Source organism: Taudactylus pleione, unplaced genomic scaffold (genome assembly GCF_031769625.1).
Source record: "Taudactylus pleione unplaced genomic scaffold, aTauple2 ptg000517l, whole genome shotgun sequence".
NCBI lineage: Eukaryota > Metazoa > Chordata > Amphibia > Anura > Myobatrachidae > Taudactylus > Taudactylus pleione.
The window spans coordinates 6,476,429-6,502,726 of NW_028284919.1; the positions used below are offsets into that span (position 1 = coordinate 6,476,429).

General features: G+C 41.5%; 1 protein-coding gene across 6 annotated transcripts in view; it reads left to right on the forward strand.

The window, feature by feature from the left end:
* Positions 1 to 26,298, forward strand: part of RNF32 (ring finger protein 32) — a 149,246-nt gene that overhangs the window by 34,451 nt on the left and 88,497 nt on the right. For 2 of the 6 annotated variants that reach the window (XM_088450350.1, XM_088450352.1), the window contains exons 2-3: positions 7,596 to 7,701; positions 11,422 to 11,540. The exons of 2 other annotated variants lie outside the window; for them this stretch is intronic. The gene's annotated coding sequence lies outside the window, so the exon portion shown is untranslated. The remainder of the gene's footprint in view (positions 1 to 7,595; positions 7,702 to 11,421; positions 11,541 to 26,298) is intronic. 2 more of the 6 variants (XM_088450354.1, XM_088450351.1) reach the window with 2 other exon arrangements.

Sequence of the window (26,298 nt, forward strand, 5' to 3'; positions counted from 1 at the left end):
TATTAGTAGTAGTAATAGAAGTAGCAGTATTAGTAGTAGCAGTAGTAATAGTAGTAGCAGTAGTGGTAGTAGTAGTAGTAGCAGTTGCATTAGTAGTAGCATCAGTAGCAATAGCAGCAGCAGGAGTAGTAGTAGCAATAGTAGTAGCAGTAGTAATAGTAGTAGTAGCAATAGTAGCAGTAGTAGTAGTGGTAGTAGTAGCAGTAGTAATAGTAGTGGCAGTAGTAGTAGCAGTAGCATCAGTAGCAATAGCAGGACTAGTAGTAGCAGTAGTAGTACTAGTCCAAGTACAAGTAGTAGTAGTAGCAGTACTAGTAGTAGCAGTAGTAGTAGTAGTAGCAGTACTAGTAGTAGCAGTAGTAGTAGTAGCAGTAGTAATAGTAGCAATAGTAGTAATAGTAATAGTAGCAATAGTAATAGTAGCAATAGTAATAGTAGCAGTAGTAGTAGCAGTACTACCAGTAGCAGTAGTAGTAGCAGTAGTAATAGTAGTGGCAGTAGTAGTAGCAGTAGTAATAGTAGTGGCAGTAGTAGTGGTAGTAGTAGTAGCAATATTAATAGTAGTAGTAGCAGTAGTAGTAGCAGTACTAGTAGTATCAGTAGTAGTAGTAGTAGCAGTACTAGTAGTAGCAGTAGCAGTACTAGTAGTAGCAGTAGTAGTAGTAGCAGTAGTAGTAGCAGTAGTAGTAGTATTAGTAATAGTAGCAATAGTAATAATAGTAGCAGTAGTAGTAGCAGTACTACCAGTAGCAGTAGTAATAGTAGTGGCAGTAGTAGTAGCAGTAGTAATAGTAGTGGCAGTAGTAGTAGTAGTGGTAGTAGTAGTAGCAATATTAATAGTAGTAGTAGTAGTAGCAGTACTAGTAGTAGCAGTAGTAGTAGCAGTAGTAATAGTAATAGTAGCAATAGTAGTATTAGTAATAGTAATAGTAGCAATAGTAATAGTAGTAGTAGTAGCAGTAGTAGTAGCAGTACTACCAGTAGCAGTAGTAATAGTAGTGGCAGTAGTAGTAGTAATAGTAGTGGCAGTAGTAGTAGTGGTAGTAGTAGTAGCAATATTAATAGTAGTAGTAGCAGTAGTAGTAGCAGTACTAGTAGTAGCAGTAGTAGTAGTAGCAGTAGTAGTAGTAGCAGTAGTAATAGTATTAGTAATAATAGTAATAGTAGCAGCAGTAGTAGTAGTAGCAGTAGTAGCAGTAGTAATAGTAGCAATAGTAGTATTAGTAATAGTAGCAATAGTAATAGTAGCAATAGTAATAGTAGTAGTAGTAGTAGCAGTACTACCAGTAGCAGTAGTAATAGTAGTGGCAGTAGTAGTAGCAGTAGTAATAGTAGTGGCAGTAGTAGTGGTAGTAGTAGTAGCAATATTAATAGTAGTAGTAGTAGTAGCAGTACTAGTAGTAGTAGCAGTAGTAGTAGTAGTAGTAATAGTAGCAATAGTAGTATTAGTAATAGTAGCAATAGTAATAGTAGTAATAGTAGCAGTAGTAGTAGCAGTACTACCAGTAGCAGTAGTAGTAGCAGTAGTAATAGTAGTGGCAGTAGTAGTGGCAGTAGTAGTAGTAGTGGCAGTAGTAGTAGCAATATTAATAGTAGTAGTAGCAGTAGTAGCAGTAGTAATAGCAGTAGTGGTAGTAGTAATAGTAGTAGTAGCAGTTGCATTAGTAGTAGCATCAGTAGCAATAGCCGCAGCAGGAGTAGTAGTAGCAGTAGTAGCAGTAGTAATAGTAGTGGCAGTAGTAGTAGTAGTGGTGGTAGTAGTAGTAGCAATAGTAGTAGCAGTATTAGTAGTAGTAGCAGTAGTAATAGTAGTAGCAGTAGTAGCAGTTGCATTAGTAGTAGCATCAGTAGCAATAGCAGCAGCAGGAGTAGTAGTAGCAGTACTAGTAGTAGCAGTAGCTGTAGTAATAGTAGTGGCAGTAGTAGTAGTAGCAGTAGTAATAGTAGTGGCAGTAGTAGTAGTAGTAGTAGTAGTAGCAATAGTAGTAGTAGTAGCAGTTGCATTAGTAGTAGCATCAGTAGCAATAGCAGGAGTAGTAGTAGCAGTACTAGTAGTAGTAGTAGCAGTAGTAATAGTAGCAATAGTAGCAGTAGTAGTAGCAGTAGTAGTAGTAGTAGCAATAGTAGTAGCAGTAGTAGTAGTAGTAGTAGCATTCACACAAATATTGGGCTACATGAGATATACTGAGAACAAGATAAATTGTCAATGCACTTCTTTATCATTCCCATATCTATAATGGGTGCAGAGTGTACGGTGTACACAATGGTCCCCTGGGTCCAGGGGGGTCAATATCATACGCCTTGCACTCATATATAATTATCTTTAACTCTCCGGAGTCCCACATCGGCCTGCACTGCAGATAGAAATCACCAGGACAATGGCATGACAGCCATATTTCCTGTGATTTACACATGTGCAGTAGAGAAGACTTAGGGAACATATCACAGACACCATGGCTCTGATTCAGACCCGCTTGCAGGGTCTGTGGATTTTTTTTTTTTCTCCAGGCCGCTCGCAAAGCTGTGGGTCCACCCACAGCTTGTGCGAACGGGCTGGAGACCGTTGCGATTATCATGACCATCGGGCTTGCGACGAGACCCTTGGGTAGGGTCTCGGCTGCCACAAGCCAGAGTGGACTCCCTGCTCTAATAGAGCAGGAAGTCCACTACTGACATCACTAGTGATGTCAGTAGGTCCTCCTACAAACGCCAGGCATTCCTAAGGGAACGCATGCATTTGTGCAGCCACCCCCCCTACCCGCCTACAAAATGGGGCGAATGACAGTAGCGAGCCCCACTGCGACTGTAGCTCAGTTGCTCATCGGGGCTCGCGCACGCTGGGTGCGGCATGTGCGCATCAGCTTGCAGCTTGCATCAGCTTGCGAGCGGCTCTGAATTAGGCCCCATGTTCCCAGAGACCTGCGCATATGCAGTAGACTCTTGCACAAAGCCTACACAGAGTCTACTGCTGCCGGAGAGGAAGGGGTCCGAACAAAGGCTGTACACAGCCCCCTTCTCTTTTAAACTGACCCTGCTCTGTATTCTTAATTTTCTACAAAAGTGGGCCTGAATCAGAGGTGAAAGGAAACGCCACAGATTTGTTGTCATATCCCAAAGTGATAGTAAGATGACTTGCAGTTATTGCTATAAACTAGAGATGAGCAGGTCCAGTTCTCAGAGAACCAGACCCACCCGAACTTCCAGATCCGATGCGAGAACCGAGCTGTGCCTTGGATCTCAAAACGAGGTAAAACGTCATCCTCCCGCTATCGGATTCTCATGGGTTTTGGATTCTGTAAAGGTCCCAGTGATCTGCGCCATATTCACTGCAGGGTGTGGATGGTGAAAAGACGTGTTGCTGTCACTGTCTGTGTCAGTGTGTTGACCAACTTGTCCTGTTGGGGTCCGGAGCTGAAGGCTGCTGCTGTGTTGTCCATAAAGGGGCTGGGGCTGCAGTATACAAAGGGGGGCTTCAGTGGGTGCTGCAGCTGCTGTGTCACTTGTCCTGTCAATCAAGGGTCTGCTGCTGTGTTATTATACATAAGGGCTGCTGTTGTTGTCCTGTGCATCAAGGGGCTAGGGCTGCAGTCCATAAAGGGGTACTGTGTTGTCCAGGGGGGGTGCTCTGTCACTCAGGGGTACTCTTCACCAGGGTAAAAAAAAATAAAAGTGCTTTTTTTTGTGCGTTAGCAACTTAGCTGTGCTATTATTGTTTGGTGCTGGCAAGACCGCAGTTTATCGTCCACGTATTTGAGGCTCTGCAGGTTGTCTATCCGCACTCAGCAGTTCTGCTTTGTTGTCCATCAAAAAGGGGTGCGGTGTGTGTTGTTCATCAAGGGGCTGCTGCCTCAATCAGGAGTGCTCTTCAGTGTGAAAAATAAAAGTGAAATGAAATTAAAAATATCAATATCAATCCACAAAAACAACAAAAACATTTTTTGTGTGTGTGTGCATTAGAAACTTAGCTGCGCTATTATTGTTCAGTGTCATTGCCGGTCAGACCGCAGTTTATCGTCCACGTATTGTGACACTATTAGACATAGCGCAGTGTGTTATTCTTAGTCATAAATAATTAATCTTGTGACACTAAGTGGTAGTGCAGTGTGTTATTCTTATTAATAAATAATTAATCTTGTGACACTAAGTGTTAGCGCAGTGTGTTATTCTTATTCATAAATAATTAATCTTGTGACACTAAGTGTTAGCGCAGTGTGTTATTCTTATTCATAAATAATTAATCTTGTGACACTAAGTGTTAGCGCAGTGTGTTATTCTTATTCATAAATAATTAATCTTGTGACACTAAGTGGTAGCACAGTGTGTTATTCTTATTCATAAATAATCTTGTGACACTGTGTGGCAGCGCAGTGCGTTATTCTTTTCTTATTCATAACAAATCTTGTGACACTGTAGGTCATTGATACCGCAGTGTAATATTTAAATTGGCACAAATTGACGTGTGTGCTGTACCCCACTTCATTAGTGTTTGTTGATATGGAGAACGATCAGTTGAGACTTGAGAGGAAAGCAAGAACCACATACTAGTGCTAGAGCTGCTGCCAGTGCCACCAGTCATGAGGATTTAGTCCATCTACATCATCTACTAAAGCTGATGCTCAAGGGCATACAGGGCTTAAGTCAGGGCATCTAAAATAAAGAACCAATCTTTTACATTGGTAAAGAAGAAAACATGAAAGGGAAAGTTAGCTGCAGAAAGTCATAAAATTGGCTATATGCCAGTTTTACCACATGAAGTGGCAAGGAAAGGCTAAGGCCTTGGCCTTTATTTATGACTGGTGGTTCTGCCTCTTATGATTATGTAAGCACAAGTGAACATGCTGACATACAAATTGAGGATGCTTCTGTGGAAGTGCACCAAGATGAGCAGGATATTTGTGTAGCTGACGCTAATGAGGATGTTGTTGATGAGGATGTTGTTGATGAGGATGTTGATGATGAGGATGTTGATGATGAGGATGTTGATGATGAGGATGTTGATGATGAGGATGTTGGTGATGAGGATGTTTTTGATGAGGATGTTGTTTGTGTAAATTAGGCACCAGTGGATGAAACAGTTGTTATCCATGATAAGGAAAAGCCCATTGTCATGCCTGGGCACAAGACAAAAAAACTTGGTTGTGTTGACTCTTCTGCATCACCAGTGGGTTTTTTTGGAAAAGTTTAGTTTTTTCTCGGCAGATGCTCTTGCTGGAGAAACTGAAGGAGAAGCCACCTCTGCATCATGTGCCTCTTGAGCTGACAATTTGCTTACCAACATCTCTTCAGATCTATGTCCATTGGGAAAAAGAAACAACATCTTCATCCCTTCTGGGATGAAAATCCACTCCCAGCAGCAGCAGGCATAGTGCTCAATGATTCTCAAGAAAGATACAACATAAGACTTAAACCTTAAATCTTAAATATTGAATTTGCTCTGTTTGGCTTGTCCGCCTATCTGTGGTTAAGTGGACAGTGGGTACAATGGCATTTTGGAAGCCACTAAATAAGTTTTATTTAATGTCCCTGTACAGGTTGTGAAATGCTTTTCTAGTGAAGTGGAATCTTTGCAAAGGATTGTTTAACAGTCAATTGTTTTTTGAAAGCACTACTACTAGTCTTCCTTGTCCCCTTCTGGAATGAAAATCCACTCCCAGCAGCAGCAGGCATAGCACTCAAGGATTCTCAAGAAAGACTCAACATAAGACTTAAACCTTTAATATTAAATCTTGCATTTGCTCTGTTCAGCTTGTCCACATAATCTGTGGTTAAGTGGACAGCGGGTACAACGGCATTTTGGAGTCCACTAATTAAGTTATTTTTAATGTCCCTGTACAGGTTGGGAAATGCTTTTCTAGTGAAGTGGAATCTTTGCAAAGGATTGTTTAACAGTCAGTTGTTTTTGAAAGCACTATTAGTAGTTTTCCTGGTCCCCTTCTGGGATGAAAATCCACTCCCAGCAGCAGCAGGCATAGCACTCAAGGATTCTTCTGGGGCAAGAACTAATGTGAATGAGAAAAATATTTTTTGTAAATGCCTCCCCTCATCCCCTCCCCTCATCTCTCATAAATTTGCTTCAGAATCAAAAAATTTAATTAAATGTATTACCAATCAACCCTCCCTGTCCCTGCCTTTAACTAAATACATACTCCTACTCCAGCAGGCCTCTTGAATAATAAAAATATTTGTTTCCTGATGTGCCATGTTAGAAGTTGAACTGCCACGTGTTTGTGCCACCCACTGCTGCCACTTAGCTTAGTCAGCCAGCTAGCTTGATGCAAATTTTGGGCCTAAACCAGATGAAAACAATATTGTGAGCTGTGAGGTGGTCAAATTTGACTGGAAACGAGTGGAAATTAAAGTTATTGAGGTTAATAATACTGTAGGAACAAAAAAAAATATTTGATTTTAGCAGATTTTATAAATTTTTTAGAAAAAAAATCCAGATCCAAAACCAATACCAAAACACGCAAGGGCCGTTTTTGGCCAAACCAAATCCAGATCCAAAACACAAGGAGATACAGATCCAAATCAAAACACGGGGGTCGGCGCACATCTCTACTATAAACGTTTCTACTTTTTCTACATGCATATGTGTTTTAGGGTGTATAAATGTAATAAAATTATATATATATACAAAGCACACAAGTATGCATGTTTTGCATCCTGTGCAGTATACACAATACTATAAAGCTTCAGAAAGGATTAATCAAGTTAGCCAATCAATATGTTCTCAAGTGCTAATAAGCGCTGCCATGTTCTGTGATATGTTGAGCAGTTTATCATATTTAACCACTTGATGATTTATAGAAAATCCATTGTTAAATGTAAAGGATGAGGTAATGCTGCACTTAGTGAATGAAGTGCAATTAAAATTTATGTTTGATATTGCACAATGCAGAGAAATGTGGAATTCATTTGATTTCATTCTTTTTGAGGACATAATTTCAAGGTGTAACTGATTATATCTGTACAATGCTCCCCGTGGCAATAAGCTGGGAAATACTGCATGTCAGGCTTAGAGACTTGTGAATCATTATAAATGATGGTTCTCTACTCCTATTACATTTATTCTCATTTAGGTTTGCTATAAATATCTTAAAGTTATGAATAGTTCTATAAATAGAACAAAGCAGGATTTAATTAATCAGCTTGATAGATAGTATGACTGTCACTGTGACTGACTAAATAGCTAATTAACCAGCCATAAACTAGGAGACCTGACCTAAGGGATGTCATTATTGACAATTGTTTATTATAAATGAAACCTATTAAATCATTTTTAGTCAAGTCAATCATTCAAGTCAATGCAACATGCTAGTGACTGTACAGTGCCATAGCGGGATGCAGAGAGGAGCCCTGGGCTGACGTGGCTTCATGATGTCACAGAACAAGTTGCGGGAAAGCAGGTAGAGGTATGTACTGTATACATCACTGGCTAGATTATACCCTGGTCCATACTCCATTTGTGTAGCGTAGCAGAGTATTTAAGAGGGAGAAGGCAAGAGAGCTTGTATAAAAATACTGTGCAGGCACAGAATTTCCTTAATAATTTCATATATGCCAAAAGTAAGGTGTCAAAATAAATCTCTTTTCAGAATATTTTTGGCTCTTCAAGTATGAGATTCTCCACAAATGATATCAGTATGTGAGGTGAACAAACAGATAAACTGCAAATTGGAAAATAAAATCCAAGAGGCTTAGGTGAGTAGATATAGCTTACATAAGAAAAAGGTGGGATCAATGAACTTCATTTAGAGAAATGGGTCTGTCATAAGCCTCACCCCACTGCTATGAGCTGCAGTTCATTTTTAATTGCTCAGTTTGGCTACATATTGGCCTAGCACCTCCCACTTCAGCAGGGCCGGTTCTAGGTTTCTCATCACCCAGTTCCATCCCATGCTGCCCTGTTGCCACTGCCCTCCCCCTCCACCCCTTCCCTCCCCCTGAGCTTATACTACTAACACCAGCGGGTGGGTGAAGGGTGGGGTTCTTCCAGAGTCGTACCATGGCGCCCTTGTGCAGCCGAATGCACTGAACGTGCCTCGAACCAGCCCTGCACTTCAGTATGCTTATATATTTTCAGCAAACTGGAGTCCACTGAGCTGTGTGAGAGTTTAATGGTAATTGGGCACTGGCTGCTGACACTTGAGGAGCTTACAGGGACTGTGACACTCAGAAATACCTGAGACCTCTTGTTACAGCCGATTCAACATCAAATCACACTAACCAGAGTTGTGTGGAGCTTATTATAAAGGAACACTACCAGCACTGAAAGCCCCACCCACTATTGACCACTATTATTTACTTTAGAATCTCCATGAAAGGGAGGACCCAAATATACACCAAGGGGGTAATTTTTTATTACCTAATATTTAATTAATAAGTGCTGACATATAAAGACAGTAGCTATGTAATACATCTATCAGCAGTATCATAAAATCTGCAAATTGAACATATGAAGAAAAATGTATTAATTTTTAGGAGATGGTGTTTAGACAATTTCAATGTTGGCGTTAGACTGCTTTACGCTGTGTGACAACCCATTCTTCAGTATGAGGTAGCAATTAGATCAGAAGGAGCAATATAGATTAGATTTTGCAGGTGACCAGGTGATGCTTATATTAGATCACTCCTGGAATTATGACCAATAATACCAAGCGGAAATAGAAACACTGTGGCTATCTCGGGTCAATGAAGGGATATATTCCATTATCATATCAGGCTTAATCTTTTTCTTGAATGGACAAGAGGATTGGGAGATTTCCATTGGGTAGGTATACCTAGCTACAGGTATTTTCATAATGAGTTTTAAAAGTATAGAGATTGCAAAGTTTGTAAGATTCAGAAGACATAATCCAGGGCAGTCAGAACCTTCCACTCACTATTTCTGCTGCGATTGGAACCACACAGAATGTTGTCAGCTTGGAGCATTTCCGTTTGCAGATGAAGAAAAAAAGTGGTGCCCATGTTCTCATAAATTATAAACAGGGAGAATAAAAGAGACAAGGGAAAAAAAGAGAAAGTTATGTATAAGAATTATTATGTAAATAGCATTTGCCCGCAGCTTCACTCGCGTGGATGTCTGTTATTGCTCAGTGGAACTCATTTTACAAAGACAGTAGTGGCATCTAAATTGTGATGTATATTTTATATTGTAGACACTGATCAAAAAATGTCTTTGTAAACAGTAAGAATCCACAGTATTCTATTTTTTTATGTAAACCACAAAATCCAATTCAAGGGGCAATCAATCTCACAATCCAATCTAAGTGCACTTTAGTCAAACAAATCTTATCTTGTAGATCCCAAATTCATTGCTATTTAACCTAGAGTAACTCTGAAAGGTTGCAAGTAACATGCAAGTAACTATGATATGTAGTATTTGTCTTGGTGTGCCATCTACTGGATTGAAATGTATACTGCAACTTCATGAGTCAAGATTAGCTGCCTGATTAGTGCCTAATATATAGTTGGATTTTCCTGTGAAATAGATCTTGGGATTTGTATATATCTATGTATTTCTATATGCATACACAGATATAACTGTGTTCAGGGTGTGCAATATATGTACATATGAAAAAGATGGTGGAGTCTTGTGGAAGTGGCTGCACCAGCATCAAGTTCTGAATATTGGAAAACGGTGAATAATTGCTAACAAATTCTTTTATTACTTGTTGCGCATCCTGTTTTTAATCTATATTTGTATATTTATTTATATATATATATATATATATATATATATATATATATATGTTACCCCAATCGGATGGCAGTCAGTAGACTTCCACAGGTCGAGTTGTCAAAGCATTTATTCCAAATTCGACGTTTCGGGGTTTCAAGAACAGCAGACGTGCTGACAAAGGGGGTAACCCCGAAACGTTGAATTTAGAATAAATGCTTATATAACTCAACCTGTGGAAGTCTACTGAGTGCCGCCCGATTGAGGCAACTATATGGAGTGACTTGTTCACTTAGGGAAGGCACCTTAGCAAGTTACCAGGACTGTGTTTTATTGAGTGCCGGGAGGAGTGTATATATATATATATATATATATATATATATATATATATATATATTTATATACATATAGTCAATTTGGACTTGAGGAGCCAATGCAAATTCCAATAAAAAAAAATTGTCTCCTTAGTTCATAGACAGTCCCTAAAAGTATATTTGTTCCTAAAAATATTTCTATACATCTATTCATTTTTGGCTTGAGGAGCCTGCACACTGCATGCGCCGATTGTCAAGCGTCTGTTTTTTCCTTTATTGCTCCCCTCCCTGATATCACATTGAGATAATTCATATCTCAGTTTCTTTCTAAGTGACTAAGCTATACAAAATTGAAAACGCAACCCAAATTCATCCCATAGTTTCTGCATGATGACAGAACGAACATTCAGACAAACAAAAATTCAGAAAAAAAATTATTTTGTCTCGATAGTTCATACACAGGGTCTGATTCAGACCCGTACGCTATGCTGTGCTTGCTCACATTGAGCGACTTTTCGCAAACTGCGCATGTGTATGAGTCGCAATGCGCATGCGCGTACCAGTCATTGCGATGGGAAAGTGTTCGGTCATAGCCCGCAGTCGAGCCGCTATGTTCAGTGACAGATAGTGCCGTTTGTGGGTGGTAACAGGGGAAGGTGCTTGAAAATGGGGGTGTGGATATGCGAACGCAGGCGTGCCCGACCGTCAGAATGGCGTTTAATGGGTGTGCATAATTAGCAAAGTAGCGTCATTACACACGTGACTAGGTTGTATTTTAGCCTGAACTGCTCGCAAAAAAATCTATGTACAGATACAACCATTAAAACTTTATTATAAGTATATAATAGATATAATATGCCTAAGGGCTAACTACTGCATACAAGAGAATGAATGTAATATAAAGTATGTTTGTATATTTTAATTACATTGAAAAATGTTTATGCCCATGTGCACACATACAGTATATAATTTGTTGTTTAACATTTTAAAAACCTATATTAAATCCTATTAGTGGACAGCAGAATTAAAATAATTCAGCCTCCAGATTAAAAAATCATATGATACTGAACATAAATATATAATAATTGAATAAATTATCAATTATCTAATAAAGTAGAAACATCATGATCTTAGTTATTGATATATCAGTAATACTATTTAGGCCAAATTCATTTATCTAATAATAAAATTAACTTACCCATTCAATAAACTATATTGTCATCAATGACCACTCCAAGACCCTCCCAGCTACCTACACAGGAAAAGCCACATCAAAAACATATATTACTTTAATAACTGACTGACTCAACATTTAGAGATTAGAAGATATTTATTGTGTGAGTTATATGACTTAAAGAGAGAACCTTCTCTACCTACAGAATGTAGTATTATATATAAAAAGCTCAGATTTGTTTGGCCTATTTACAGATGTTGACAGCATGATTAATTGTTCAAGTCATTGTGAAAAGGGGTTGGCGTGACTATGTATCACTACTTACTGAGAGGGGACGTATTCATCAGAACTGACAAGACGTCACAAAATAAAGGTATTTCTAGAAAAAAAAATCATTATTTATTTATGCTAATGTTTTAGATTAGTTTTCTGTTGACACATAACACAAACACAAAATGTTATTTGGTTTAAGTGAATAAAAGGAAGAATTTTGTTTCATTTTGCTACGATTTACAGCTAATTTCAGAGTAATCTCAGTGGGGCCATTATGGATTTAAAAAAGTAGCCGCTGCTTAACATGTTTACTCATTTAGCTGACGAATCATCCAAACAGGAGGAACAAAGCACACTCTTTGTCCCCTGCTGACACTTAATTTAAAGAGGACATGTTTACAAACAGCTTTTGTCGTTGAACACTAATGTCCCTCTTATTGTTTAATTGGTTGTATTAGGACCCATGTGGAACCTTTTAAGACCTGAAGCTGCAACTTGATATCAATGTTTATGTTGCAGGTAGTTGTAAAAACAGCTATGTAAATTTCCTGTCCTACACCTTGTTAAAAGCTGATTCAGTCAGTGTTTGAAATTAGATTTGCAGTAGACTTGGATTACTGAAACATTTATGTATTTTAAATTAGGGACCTGGTTTGTTAATCTTCTCTTTTTTTACTAATTACACATAGGATATAGGGCCTGATTGTACGCTAAAGCAATCGCAGCTGGGATTTCGCACGAAACACAGCTGCGCAAATATGCTAATGCCTTCCAAAACTTACCCGAGCATAGGGACGCCCACTGCGGCCTTTTCATATCTGTCTGACAATGTACAACTGCGTAAACATCGGTAACATCGATGCAGATCAGGCAGCCACGCAGCTTATAAGTCAAGGGCTGACCTGCCTCAAACAGTATGGCTCTCTTAATACACTGCGAGCTCTCATGCTGCGAAGGAGATCGCAATAGCTCATTTATGCATGCCCATGAAACGGCGTTTAAACGGTCAGACACACCTGCATTTGCCTAAAAATCCCCCATTACCTCCCCCGAATGCTAACTACCTGTCACTCAGTTTGCGTATGAATCCTCTGTGTGAGCACAAGTGCAAACCAATGCTGCGCATGCTCAGTGTGACTTATACGCATGCTCAGTGGCAAACAATCGCTCAATCTGCGTAATATCAGCATTGTGTCATTCTCTTAATCAGGCCCATAGACCACCCGTACACTTGTGACAGCTCAACTGGGTGGGTGACGTCATTCACGACGGATCGCGCAGAATGTATGCAAAACATATGTTCTGCACAGTCTGCAGATATATCTATCAGTTGTGTACCCAACTTTTAGACTTCGTTAGTAGGACCCACTGACGAAGTAAAACAGGAGACGAAACACGTTTCAGCGGGATTAATAGAGACAGAGATGACAGAGATGCAGTGACAGCACTGGTCCAGGAAAGAGGCTTGGAGCGCTATTGACTTTCGTACACACCGCTATACAGCTGCTGGGACAGAACGCTTCTGCCGGCAACACAATTAGTGGGGTTAAACCCGCGCATCATCTCCCCTAGGTAGACTTTTCTTCGCAGCTTTAGGAGCGGCGTGGAAAAGACCGTGAGGAACGGAACCATCAGGGGTTTCACACGTGGGGAAAGCCCATTGATTCTGCCATTTCTGCCATTTATGCGAAATCATTGAGTTTCCCGTTGACCCCTGATTTACAGAGCAGGGAAAATGCTATTTCATTGAATTCCCTATATAGGTACAAACAGAATCTGCCTATTTTAATGTGTATGGGGCTAGCTTCTCACCTACAGCCTGAGGTGGATAAAGCTTGTGGAGTCATTGCAAAAGAAGAAGGAAGATCTCCTGGAGCTGATGTCTTAACAGTAAGATACTATCTACTCCTAACTTATCCGTGCCTACCACAACACCCGGGGTACCACATATCCAATAGACAACATATTAGGATTTTTGTTTTGCTTTAATTTTATGTGTAGGGCACAAGGAGCAGGAATATGAAAACTACTCTAGCCCCCATAATACAGTATATGTGATAAGAAGTATACGGACACCATGATATTTTAGACCAAATGCCGAAAATGCAGATCCATGCTGGAATAGATATTTTTATTTTTTTTATGATATCATGCATCTGTTTCTCTGTGCATATTTTTAAACGTGTTAGCATATAAAGGGATACAAGTAATTGGCACCAGGTTGGTTTTACCTTTGAAAAAATTGTCATGACAAATTCAGTCATTAACTGCAGAGGAGATGGGTGGATTGAGACCTGGTGGATGGGGGGAACTATAATGGTTCTGAAAAAGCCAAAGTAATGCAACAAAGATTTTTTTAGAAGAAATAAATGATTGTGTGAACCCCGGCGCTCCTCACCGATACTAAAATGAGACTCCTTCAAGCAATTGTTGTGCAAGTTTAGATATACGGAAGAATATAATAGTGAAAAAAACTTATGGAGATGATGTCTCCTATTATGTCTGGTCTTGTTTCTCTTTCTCTCGTCGTCAGACATATGGACGTGATGACACCATAAAAAAATAAAGATTTCAAATTAATGTTGACCTAGTCTCACTAGGTAAGTAGGTGTCAGAACTAGGTATCTACGCTAGGGGAGAGTTAAGGTTGGACGTACCCAAACTCACAATAGGGCAGGCAGTGGACGCATATCAAAGTATCTTTCTGGTGACAAGCTGTTTAATGCATACCAAAACTCACAATATAATTGAATATTCCAAACACATAACGTTATCTTTAGGTACAAATGAATACAGACCCAAAGCAAGGTATAGTCATAAAGTGATGCGTACCGCAACTCACAATTTCATTAATAAATGTAGACATATAAAGGCATCTTTAAGTCCTTAATAAGCAAACGTCCATAAGGTACCAGTACTCCCGGTATGATGTTAGATGTGACTCCCATAAAGGTTTCTTTCCTCTGCTGGTGAGATGTCTTTGTATTTTTTATTTTTAAAACATCATGAGCCGTGGTACAATAAAAGTGTACCATTTATTATGACAATAAAATTACATAAAACACTGTGCAAAAAAAGTGAATAGGCAAAAATTTTTAAAGTTCCTGGGAATTGTTAAAAAATTAGCTTCCCCCGGTGCAAACACCTCCTCTAGTCCAGATAGGAAGATGAACCTGAGGTAAGAATGAAAAATCTACCTGGTCCCAAACTAATAGGTAAGTCCAAAATCACTGCTTACCTGACATGTTTCGATACTGAAAGTTTCTTCTTCAAGGCCTAAAGATTATTTTAGCCTGGATATTTTCATTAAATTTAAGGGTAAACACTGCAAGTTTTGGGAGTAATATACCAGCCAGCTACAAAGCTTTTTTGATACACAATTATCCTGATTTTTGAACATTTACTCATTTGTGCTAATGAGCTACTAGTCATTACTTTTAGGGTAAAAAATAGTTAATGTAAATAAACATATCAATGTACAAATGTTACACATGAAATAGTGTTTCTATCATCTTACTGTAATGACTTTAACATAACATTAGTGAGGCGCTCCAACAGACATTATTCTAAGCTCAATATTTAAAAGGTATGATTTATTAATGGGGAGGCCCAAAGGTAATCATAGCCAAGATTTTGAAGTGATCACAACCCTACAGTGTGTCAGTCAAAGTGTCTGTGGAGTTGTACTTCCGACAGCAGGATTTTGACATGTGCTTTGTGTACAGGTATGAGGGACAAATCTGCAGGAAAACTGTTTCTCTTGTTTCATGTTCAGAAATGACTTGTTTTTTCTTAGATGTTATATGAGTTTATTCAAAAAGAGTACTATAATTGTGATATACAAAATAGAACCTGCCCATAATCAGTTTATTGTCCCATCACAGGTACGTGTAAAGGTGCCCACGCACTGGTTGATTTTAGGCACGATTTGCAGGAAAACGATGCATCAGAATGATACATAATTTAAAAATGTGCAAATTGTGCAGCTTCCAGGAATGATAACGATCCGATGTGTGGTCCCACGGGTCGTTTGTCGTATCTTCAGATCTTACCTACTGCAGGTAGATCTCTTTAAGGAGATCTGGTGATCTCCTTAAGGGATGCACTGGAAATCATTAAGGACGCACAATAGTTCATCAGGCCCGGCAACAGGGGGGGACAAAGAAGACACTTGAACTGGATCCCAAGATTCTAAGGGACCCCGAACCCTCAGGAATTTTGGGAGCAGATTTCATGTGTCCCCCTTGCCTCTGCAGACTACCTGCTGTGACGATTGCTGCTAAAGATCCTCCTGACTAGTCCTGGTAAGGTGGAAAGGGACCTAGCTGTTACCGTCCCGGCAAACACAGGGAGGCCGGACCGGCGCAGTGCGCGTGACGTCATGACGTGGCGCTGCTGAATCAGACCGAGGAGCCGCCGGGTGTAGGTCACCAGAGAAGACTGAAGAGTACAGTCAAGTGCAGCAGGAAAGCGTTGGCCGAGGCCGGGCTGGGCTAGAGTCTCACGAGTCCGGTGGTGGGGAGCTACAGATTAAGAGGGTGGGACACACAGGGGCTGGGGGGGAGGGGGAGATGTGACAGGGTCTGGGGAAGTAGGGCAGATGTGATGGGCTGGGGAAGAGGGGGAGATGTGACGGGCTGGGGGTGAGGGGAAAATGTGACAGGGGCTTGGGAAGAGGGGGAGATGTGACAGGGGCTGGGGAAGAGGGGGGTGACAGACACAAGGGCTGGGGAAGAGGAATGTGTGACACAGGGGCTGGAGAAGAGGGGGGGTGACAGACACAGGGGCTGGGAAATAGGTATGTGTGACAGTCACAGGGGCTGGGGAAGAGGGATGTATGACAGTCACAGGGGCTGGGGTGTGTGTGACGGGATAAATACTAGGAGAGGGTATAGGGGGCCCCAAAAAATGAGTGTACCGGGCCCCAAGATTTCTGTTGCCGGCTCTGTAGGTCGTTAATCACATTGCACAGTTTAGTAAGATATAGTCTGTCCAGGAGTGCCGGTGAGTTGCCCGGGGAGTTCTAGGGAATTTGTTGATGACATTGAATCTTTTGCGAGTCGTCCAGTGTGTGGGCACCTTAAGGGAGAGGTTAATCTAGATAAGAAAAAAAACACAGAATCCCCCAGTACACTGCAATCGGCAAAAGAGACATACATCCTCCATGAGAGTAAACTGCAGAGGACTCATCCACAAACATTTGCAAATATACTGTATAATAAGCCACTCGCCACATCAAGGTGCCTCTGATAGGTGGTCTTACACTATATAATAATGGCCACACTTATGGTCATATATTCATGTGTTTCTAAATTGAGAGCCTACTCACTTGGGGGCACCCTAGGATCCTCTAGTATTGCACTGCAAGGATCAGCATTCCCTCCAGCTACTAGTCCCATACAGGCCCCTCAGAACAGTGATACACAGAATGGAAGTTGCTCACAATCAATGTAAATAATCATAAGCTGCTTTGTGGCAGCTGTGAAAGTCATCCTCCTTGTCCAATGGCCACTGGGCATGCGCCAATCACAGTACAGGCATGCACAGTGTATTTTGCAAAAGATCACATGTAGATAATCATTTTAATTATATTCATTTTCTTTATTTTTTTATTTTAAAACTTGAGTGTCTGCTATATAGCAATTAGAGAAAGCAGGGAGAGAGGTCAAGAGAGAACAGCAGGTAGTTATTAACTAGGCTTGAGTCTCTGTAGGGTCCCGGAAGTGCAGGGAAGCATACTTCCACGCTATGCAATGACCAGGCCCTTACTAAGCCGTAGCCATTTCCCCACTATGCTGTGGCTGTGCTTCCAGTTGAAAAGAACTAATACTGTACATGAGTAGGTGTAGCCACACCCACCAACGGTACCTGGACCCGTCCAGGCTCTCATTGGCCCTGAGTGTGACTTTGTTATTGACTACAAACGCTGTCAAACCACTTCTACATATTTTCTCTATGCTATACTTATTGCTCCAGAGACAAACCTGGCATACACACTAGTGTTGTAGACTGGATATTCCATGAGTCCGACCGAACATACACACATGACGTTCGACTTGCTCATGAGCCCCAGTGTGTTTTGTCTATTCTGAGCTGGTGAAGAATTTTCCTATAATTTCTTGTAAAGTTAAATGAATCAATGAATGAATCAATATCCCCTTTATGGAATGCTATCAGCAGCGGTTCCTACCTTCTTTGCTGCTGCCTAAGGAGAGGGGGAGACACTGCAGTCCCGGCGGGCTGGGACCCGGCACCTGCGCAATGAGCCTGTCAGGCGCCGGGACTGGTGCATGTGCACAAGCGGCGGTGGTGCCACACATGGGCAAAACATCTGCTTCTAGGGACTGAAGTCCCTAGAAGCTGGGCAGAGCTGCCCGAAAGGCAGAGGAGTGGCTTCCCACTGGAAGCACAATCTCTCACCTCCTCCTGGAACTGCCTGTCCTGTGTGTGACTGGCAAGTAGCGCTTCCAATGGAAAGCCACAGCCAGACACTGAGTGTAGCCTGTGTAGTCACGGACTGCAACTGGCTCACTGAGGTGGCGGCTTTTACTGGGAGGGCTGCAGCCCCTACTGTAGGTTACATACGCCATTGAAAATTATAATAAAAAAATAACAAACAAATAATGCCTAAACAAAATGCATGTAGTATGCAATATAGATAGCTTAACATACACATTGTAGTGTATTAAATAAATGTTTGAGCCCAGAAATCTCAATTACATGCAGGAGCAGTGAAAAGGGCACCATACTGCATTATTGTGTTTTCTTCGTTGTTCCATATAGCACACAGGACCTCATTCAGAGCCGCTCTGAATGAGGGTGGCCGCATCTTAAAAATGATCCAAACTCCTGGCCGCTCGCTAGGCTGTGGGTTACCACCCACAGCTTTAACGAGTGGCCAGGATGATGGTCGCGATGGTCAAGACCATCGCGACCATCGGGGCTTGCGACGAGACCCTTGTGGAAGGGTCTCATCTGCCGCAAGCCCCAGAGAGCTTTCGGCTCTAACAGAGCCGGAAGCTCTCCCACTGACATCACTGGTGATGTCATTAGGGCCGCCCACAAACGGCAGGCGTTCGCTTGGGAACGCCTCTGTTCGTGAAGCCACCCCCCTGCTACGCCTACAAAATGGGTCGAGCTGTTGATCAACATCGACAGCCGCCCCTTTTGTAGTGAGCCCCGGAGCGAGAGAATTTCTCTCTCGCTCCAGGGCTTGCGCACGCGCAGTGCGGCCGCTGCGTGTGTGTACAGCCAAACATCAACCCGCTTGCAAGCGCTTAAGCGATTGCGTACGGGTCTGAATGAGGTCCACAGGCTGTTGAATGCTTAGCTTAAGCCTAGTTTTTAGTTAAAATGAATATAACAGAATTCCTCTTTACTTTATGCATTAGGAGCATTCTATAAATTGTGACAATGCAAATTAATGGAGAATTTGAAGTAGCCTTTATTGAAATATTGATTCTCAATAGATTCCAAGGCGAGATGAGTGTAAGAATGGTAAACAAAAGGTAAACGCTAATCTAAATCTACTTCATTGTTAATCATATGTCTGGATTATCTACAAAATCAAATCACACACAATGATGTAAGAATCTTCTCAACCTTTATTGTCTTAATAAAAAATACATTAAAGTAATAGCAATCTTGGGCTAATGGCACTATAAAACACTCGCTGATCAAGCAATATTGGTTTGCTAAATTATATATTTTATCTAAATTGCAGAAAAATTGGCCATAGGCTGCAATGAAATTAGAATCTGCAGGTACAATACTACAGAATGGTCCTCAAAGAGAGCTGAGAATGCTGGGTAATTCTGTAAGCGGAAACTATATAAGATGGAGTGGACATGTGAGTGATGCAGAAAAAGTGTGCGCTATATAAATAAATGGTAATAAATAAAATAATAAAATAATAGTGATATGCCTGATCACAGATGTACGTTCATGTTGTTGCGGTGCCGGTTTTCGCAGTTGCTGTGGGAAAATATGCTAATGTCACAGTCGCCAAGGAATGTATTGAGACCTGCGGAATTGCAAGTTCAAGCATCTGCGTACAAAGACACTGCATTGGTCGCAGATCCTTCAATTATCAGACGTCTGGCTAACCCTTTGGTTGCACAGAATGGCCACGGTAATGCCGTAGTAATTTTTCTAGCATGTGGGATAACCGATGTAGGATGTGACATACTACCGAAACGGTCGTGGGACTCATGTGTTCTTTGCCACCATTCCCTGTTTCCTATGACTCACTGCTGAGCAAATATGGAGATGAAGAGTCAGACTCTAAGCTGAGCAGGAAATAGCTTAGGCTAATGGCCTAAGCATCACACAACGAAAGGGGGCGGCTAATACCCAGAGCACTAGCACCGGTTTGTCCAATAATACTATGCCTCTGCCAGTGTCAGTCAACTAAAGGGGACAGCTAATACTCAGAGCACTAGCACCAATTTTCCCAATCATGCTACACCCCTGCCAGTGTCACTCAACTAAAGGGGGTGGCTAATACCCAGAGCACTAGCACCGGCTTGCCCAATCATGCTACACCTCTACCAGAGTCACTCAACTAAAGGGGACGGCTAATACCCAGAGCACTAGCACCGGCTTGCCCAATCATGCTACACCTCTACCAGAGTCACTCAACTAAAGGGGACGGCTAATACCCAGAGCACTAGCACCGGCTTGCCCAATCATGCTACACCTCTACCAGAGTCACTCAACTAAAGGGGACGGCTAATACCTAGAGCACTAGCACCGGTTTGCTTAGCACCGGACGCTTACCAGATACTATGAGCATAATAAAGAGTTATAGCTTTGCACGAAATACAGAATCCATGGAGAAAGTACTATGGGTGTAGGAGCCGATTCGGGTCACCCATGAGGCAGCCATTTTAGGCGCACTATATAGGATTGCAATGCCTGGAACTGAACGCTCATAATGGCAGAGATATGAATACTAGACAAGATCCTTGCAAGTTTGTCAGTACCATGTATTTTTTATTCTGTACCAGGCGAGGCAGCCATATTGGGCACACTAAATTGGTTACAATGTGTGAAACAGCAATAAATGGGACTAGGACATACAAGGATAAAATGAATAGTGAACTAGCAGGATACCCACTACATAATCAATCCAATGTGTTGCTCATCCTGCCCTTGAAAGTACCAGGCGAGGCAGCCATCAAGGGTGCACTACATAGGTTACAATGGGCAGGATAAGAAACCCATAGAAGCGTAACATGCTATGTGAATTTATGGAAGAAAAAAAATTAATATAATTACATGAAGGGAGTCAGCATTAGCTGGAGGTGCTGATCCTTGTAGTGCCATGTGGAGGTTTTTTGGGGTACCTCCAAGGTAAGTTAGCTCTCAGCTCATACATGTACAGTTATCATGCAGTACACCAATTTGCATTTATATGACCCAGAGTGGGTGCTACTATTATGTAGCATTAATTATTTTGGGGTGAGCGTTTGGGAGTGGGGCCCCCGGGGTTGTTCTAGCTGGACCTTTCTCATGGCATCACCACTTAATTCACATAGAATATTTTTTCACCTCTCTAATCGTTTGTATATTATTTATGTCATTTTAATTCTTTTACATTTCATTAACACTTATTGATTTATCTTTACACATCTATCCTTTACACTTCACTATCACCTTTTTTCCCCTCTTCGAGTGATGCCCTGGGGATGGTCCTTGGCTGGAATTTTTTGGGGTGCCTTGCTTCTCGGACGTGAACCCCTTAATGTTAATGACGCTGGTATAGAGGAGCCTTGACGTTGGCCCAGCGCTTATTCATATATTTGCAAATGTATGTAACCAATACCTCTCAATTTGTATTATTATGTAGGATTCAAGTATTTTTGATTTAGCTGCAGTGTGCTGGAGGGCAAATTCCTTTTTTTTTGTAGTTCACTGAAGGACTGCTCAGAAAGTTAGGAGGTGCACATGGAAGGCACAGTACCAGTACCACATGGCCCAGGGAGTGATGGATGTGTAGGAGAAGATGGTGGTGGATTATTTTACAAGCAACAGAGGTCAAGGAAGATGAATATGTGGAAATGACCTTTTGACTTAGCTGCTAGCAGCTCATTGGGGGCATTTCGTGGGAATGTAGAGGGTGGACGCTGATTGTAAGGTGTCTAGGAGGGAGTAACTGTTTGGATCACAATGGGGAAAAGGGTAACAGGTGCACTTAAGTGCATTTCACAATGCTTGACCACATCCTGGTCTCTGAAGGTACCTTCATAGAAGGAGGATCTGTGCATGCTTGCAGGCATTGGCCCTAATGTATAAGTATGTTGGACTTGTTCCCTCCATCCATACACATTTTCCAGAGTATCCACAAACCTACAAGTTGCAGGTTTGTGGATACTCTAAAAAACGTATATGGAGGGAACAATAGAACTTCATATCAAAGTCCAACATACTTATACATTAGGGCCAATGCCTTTAGTCATTATGCTTGTTCTGTTTTTCTTCTAAAATACCATTCTATATTAATTAATTACTTAGTTAATCAATATAAATTTAATTAATCAATAAATTGATATGAGGGCTGTTTATATATTTTATTACATTGGTCAACGTGTGCCTAGAAATGCTCCTCCAAAACCGCAACTTCAAGGCATAAAGTTCTTTCCATCACATACATGTAATGGGATGAGGATGAGGTTCCGATCATTCTGACCAGCTCGAGTATTTAAGTCCTGGGGGTATATTTACTAAAGATCGATTTTGGATTCTGTTCGATTTGCCATTCCATTTTGATATTGGAGATTTACTAAAGCCAAAATCGAATGCCAAAGCGAACATAAAACTGAATTTCACTCAAAATCGAATATAGGCAAAACACTGATGTTGAATATAGGATCCCTTCATTTAGTAACATTCAATTTGCAAATCAAACATAAATCGAATTCAAAATCGAACTTGAAATCCCCAAATGAATAGAATAAGGAGAGACAGTCGATTTGAGCTTCTAGACACCATTCTGTTGGCTGGAAATTAATTGTGATGGCTTTAAAAGTTCCCAAAAGCATGTTGGGCAGTCTGGCTGTATGAATAATGGCTGCTCAAAGCTATGCTATGATGTGCACCTACCTGCGGTATCTGGGGCATAATTAGCTCTTTGGGGGCCCCATAGCAAAGATGCATACAGCCCCCCATAGTGGGTTTCAGCCGACATAGCCAGGCCGAAAAAAAATATGTTTTAAAAATATATATATGTATATACACATGTATACAGTATATTTACCCATATAAATGTGTATATACATTTAGCCGCACGTGCATCAACAAAGTAGTGCCAAGCGTGCGCCTGTGTCATAAGTAAAGGGCCGGCTGGCTTGACCGTTAAAGGGTGCTGTAACCCCCAAAGTACACTCCAGTCCAAACCAAAAAAAAAAATATTTTCTGTGTTTGTGAATTGTGTGCGCTGTGGCTGCACGTGCATCAACAAAGGAGCAGCGCCAAGCGTGCGCCTGTGTCCCATAAGTAAAGAGCCGGCTGGCTCATTTCTTAAAGGGTGGTGTAACCCACAAAGTGCACTACTCTCCAGCAAAAATAAAAAAATATTTTCTGTGTTTGTGTGCGCTTTAGCCGTACGTATATATCAATATAACATAAATGGAGGACCAAACTTTCTCCGATAAAAATAAAATAGGGAAAGATCAAGAACCACTTCCTCCTAGTGCTGTTGCTGCTGCTGGGAGTTGTTCATCATCCCAGAGAGGAAGTAGGAACATCACTACTTTTACTAAACAATTGACCCTCCAACAGTCCCTAGCGATGAGGATGAAGTACGACAGCAGTCATCCTGAAGCAAAACGTATAACTGAGGCCTTGACTGCTATGTTGGTGTTAGACGTGCATCCGGTATCCGCCATTAGTGCAGTGGGATTTAGACAATTGATGGAGGTAGTGTGTCCCCGGTTCCAAATCCCGTCTAGATTCCACCTGCATCCTCAAAGCAGCAGCGACAAGCGTGCGTCTGTCTGTTAAAGGATGGTGTAACCCTCAAAGTGCGCTCCACAAACAATAAAAATATTCTTCTTTTCTCTGTCTTTGTGAATTGTGTGGGCTGTAGCCGCACTTGCATCCTCAAAGCAGCAGCGACAAGCGTGCATCTGTCTGTTAAAGGGTGGTGTAACCCTCAAAGTGCGCTCCACAAACAATAAAAATATTCTTTTTTTTTCTGTCTTTGTGAAATGTGTGGGCTGTAGCCGCACCTGCATCCTTAAAGCAGCAGCGACAAGCGTGCGTCTGTCTGTTAAAGGATGGTGTAACCCTCAAAGTGCGCTCCACAAACAATAAAAATATTCTTCTTCTTTTTTCTGTCTTTGTGAATTGTGTGGGCTGTAGCCGCACTTGCATCCTCAAAGCAGCAGCGACAAGCATGCGTCTGTCTGTTAAAGGGTGGTGTAACCCTCAAAGTGCTCCAAAAAATAAAAAACTATTTTTTTAATGTGTTTGTGACTTGTGTGCGATGTAGCCGCACGTGCATCAACATAGTAGCAGTGCCAAGCGTGCGCCTGTGTCATAAGTCAAGGGCTGGTTTGGACATCTGGTCCGGACTGAAGGACGTGCCAACAATTTCTGACAAGTCTACTGTCACTGCATATGATACTGTCCTCAAAGCAGCAGTGACAAGCGTGCATCTGTCTGTTAAAGGGTGGTGACACCCTCAAAGTGTGCTACACAAACAATAAAAATATTGTTCTTTTTTTTTCTGTCTTTGTGAATTGTGTGGGCTGTAGCCGCACTTGCATCCTCAAAGCAGCAGCGACAAGCGTGCGTCTGTCTGTTAAAGGGTGGTGTAACTCTCAAAGTGCTCCAAAAAATAAAAAACTATTTTTTTAATGTGTTTGTGACTTGTGTGCGATGTAGCCGCACTTGCATCCTCAAAGCAGCAGCAACAAGCGTGTGTCTGTCTGTTAAAGGGTGGTGACACCCTCAAAGTGTGCTACACAAACAATAAAAATATTCTTCTTCTTTTTTCTGTCTTTGTGAATTGTGTGGGCTGTAGCCGCACTTGCATCCTCAAAGCAGCAGCGACAAGCGTGCGTCTGTCTGTTAAAGGGTGGTGACACCCTCAAAGTGTGGTACACAAACAATAAAAATATTCTTTTTTTTCTGTCTTTTTGAAATGTGTGGGCTGTAGCTGCACTTGCATCCTCAAAGCAGCAGCGAAAAGCGTGCGTCTGTCTGTTAAAGGGTGGTGACACCCTCAAAGTGTGCTACACAAACAATAAAAATATTCTTCTTTTTGTTCTGTCTTTGTGAATTGTGTGTGCTGTAGCTGCACTTGCATCCTCAAAGCAGCAGCGACAAGCGTGCATCTGTTTGTTAAAGGGTGGTGTAACCCTCAAAGTGTGCTACACAAACAATAAAAATATTCTTCTTCTTTTTTCTGTCTTTGTGAATTGTGTGGGCTGTAGCCGCACTTGCATCCTCAAAGCAGCAGCGACAAGCGTGCGTCTGTCTGTTAAAGGATTACATCGGTGACAGCATCCAAGTAGGCATGTCAGACAGTCCGTACCTGTACTGGCAGGAAAAAGAAGCAATTTGGAGGTCCCTTTACAAACTGGCTCTATTTTACCTGAGTTGCCCCCCCTCCAGTGTGTACTACGAAAGAGTGTTTAGTGCAGCCGGGAACCTTGTCAGCGAAAGGCGTAGGAGGTTGCTTCCACAAAATGTGGAGAAGATGATGTTCATAAAATGAATTATCAACTCTTCCAGGGAGACCAGCCTCCAGAACGTACAGAGGGACCTGTGGTTGTGGATTCCAGCGGGGACGAATTAATACTCTGTGAGGATGAGGATGTACACAACACTGAAGAGGGTGAGGAATCGGTGGATGAGGAGGATGAGGACGACATCTTGCCTCCGTAGAGCCAGTTTGTGCAGGGACAGATTAATTGCCAGCTTGTTTTGTGGGGGCCCAAACTAACCAATCATTTCAGCCACAGTCGTGTGGCAGACCCTGGCGCTGAAATGATTGGTTTGTTAAAGTGTGCATGTCCTGTTTATACAACATAAGGGTGGGTGGGAGGGCCCAAGGACAATTCCATCTTGCACCTCTTTTTTTTCTTTGCATTATGTATAGTTTGGGGCCTAGTTTTTCAAACTGCCATCCTGTCTGCCACTGCAGTGCCACTCCTAGATGGACCACGTGTTTGTGCCGCCCACTTCGTATCTCTTAGCATAGTCATCCAGCTACCTCGGTGCAACCTTTTGGACATAAAAAACACTATTGTGAGGTGTGAGGTGTTCAGAATAGACTGGAAATGAGTGGAAATTAAGGTTATTGAGGTTAATAATAGCATAGGAGCAGAAAAACCCACAAATTCTGTGATTTTAGCTGTTTTTATGCTTTTTTTCAAAAAAATACAGATCCAAAACACAAAACCCAGAACCCAAAACACGGAAGGGTGGTTTTGGCAAAACCAATCCAGATCCAAAACACGAAGAAAGATCCAGATCCAAAACCAAAACACGAAAAGTGGCCGGTGCACACCCCTAATATATATATATACTAGGGGTGTGCACCGGCCACTTTTCGTGTTTTGTGTTTTGGATCTGGATCTTTCTTCGTGTTTTGGATCTGGATTGGTTTTGCCAAAACCACCCTTCCGTGTTTTGGGTTCTGGGTTTTGTGTTTTGGATCTGTATTTTTTTGAAAAAAAGCATAAAAACAGCTAAAATCACAGAATTTGTAGGTTTTTCTGCTCCTATGCGATTATTAACCTCAATAACCTTAATTTCCACTCATTTCCAGTCTATTCTGAACACCTCACACCTCACAATAGTGTTTTTATGTCCAAAAGGTTGCACCGAGGTAGCTGGATGACTATGCT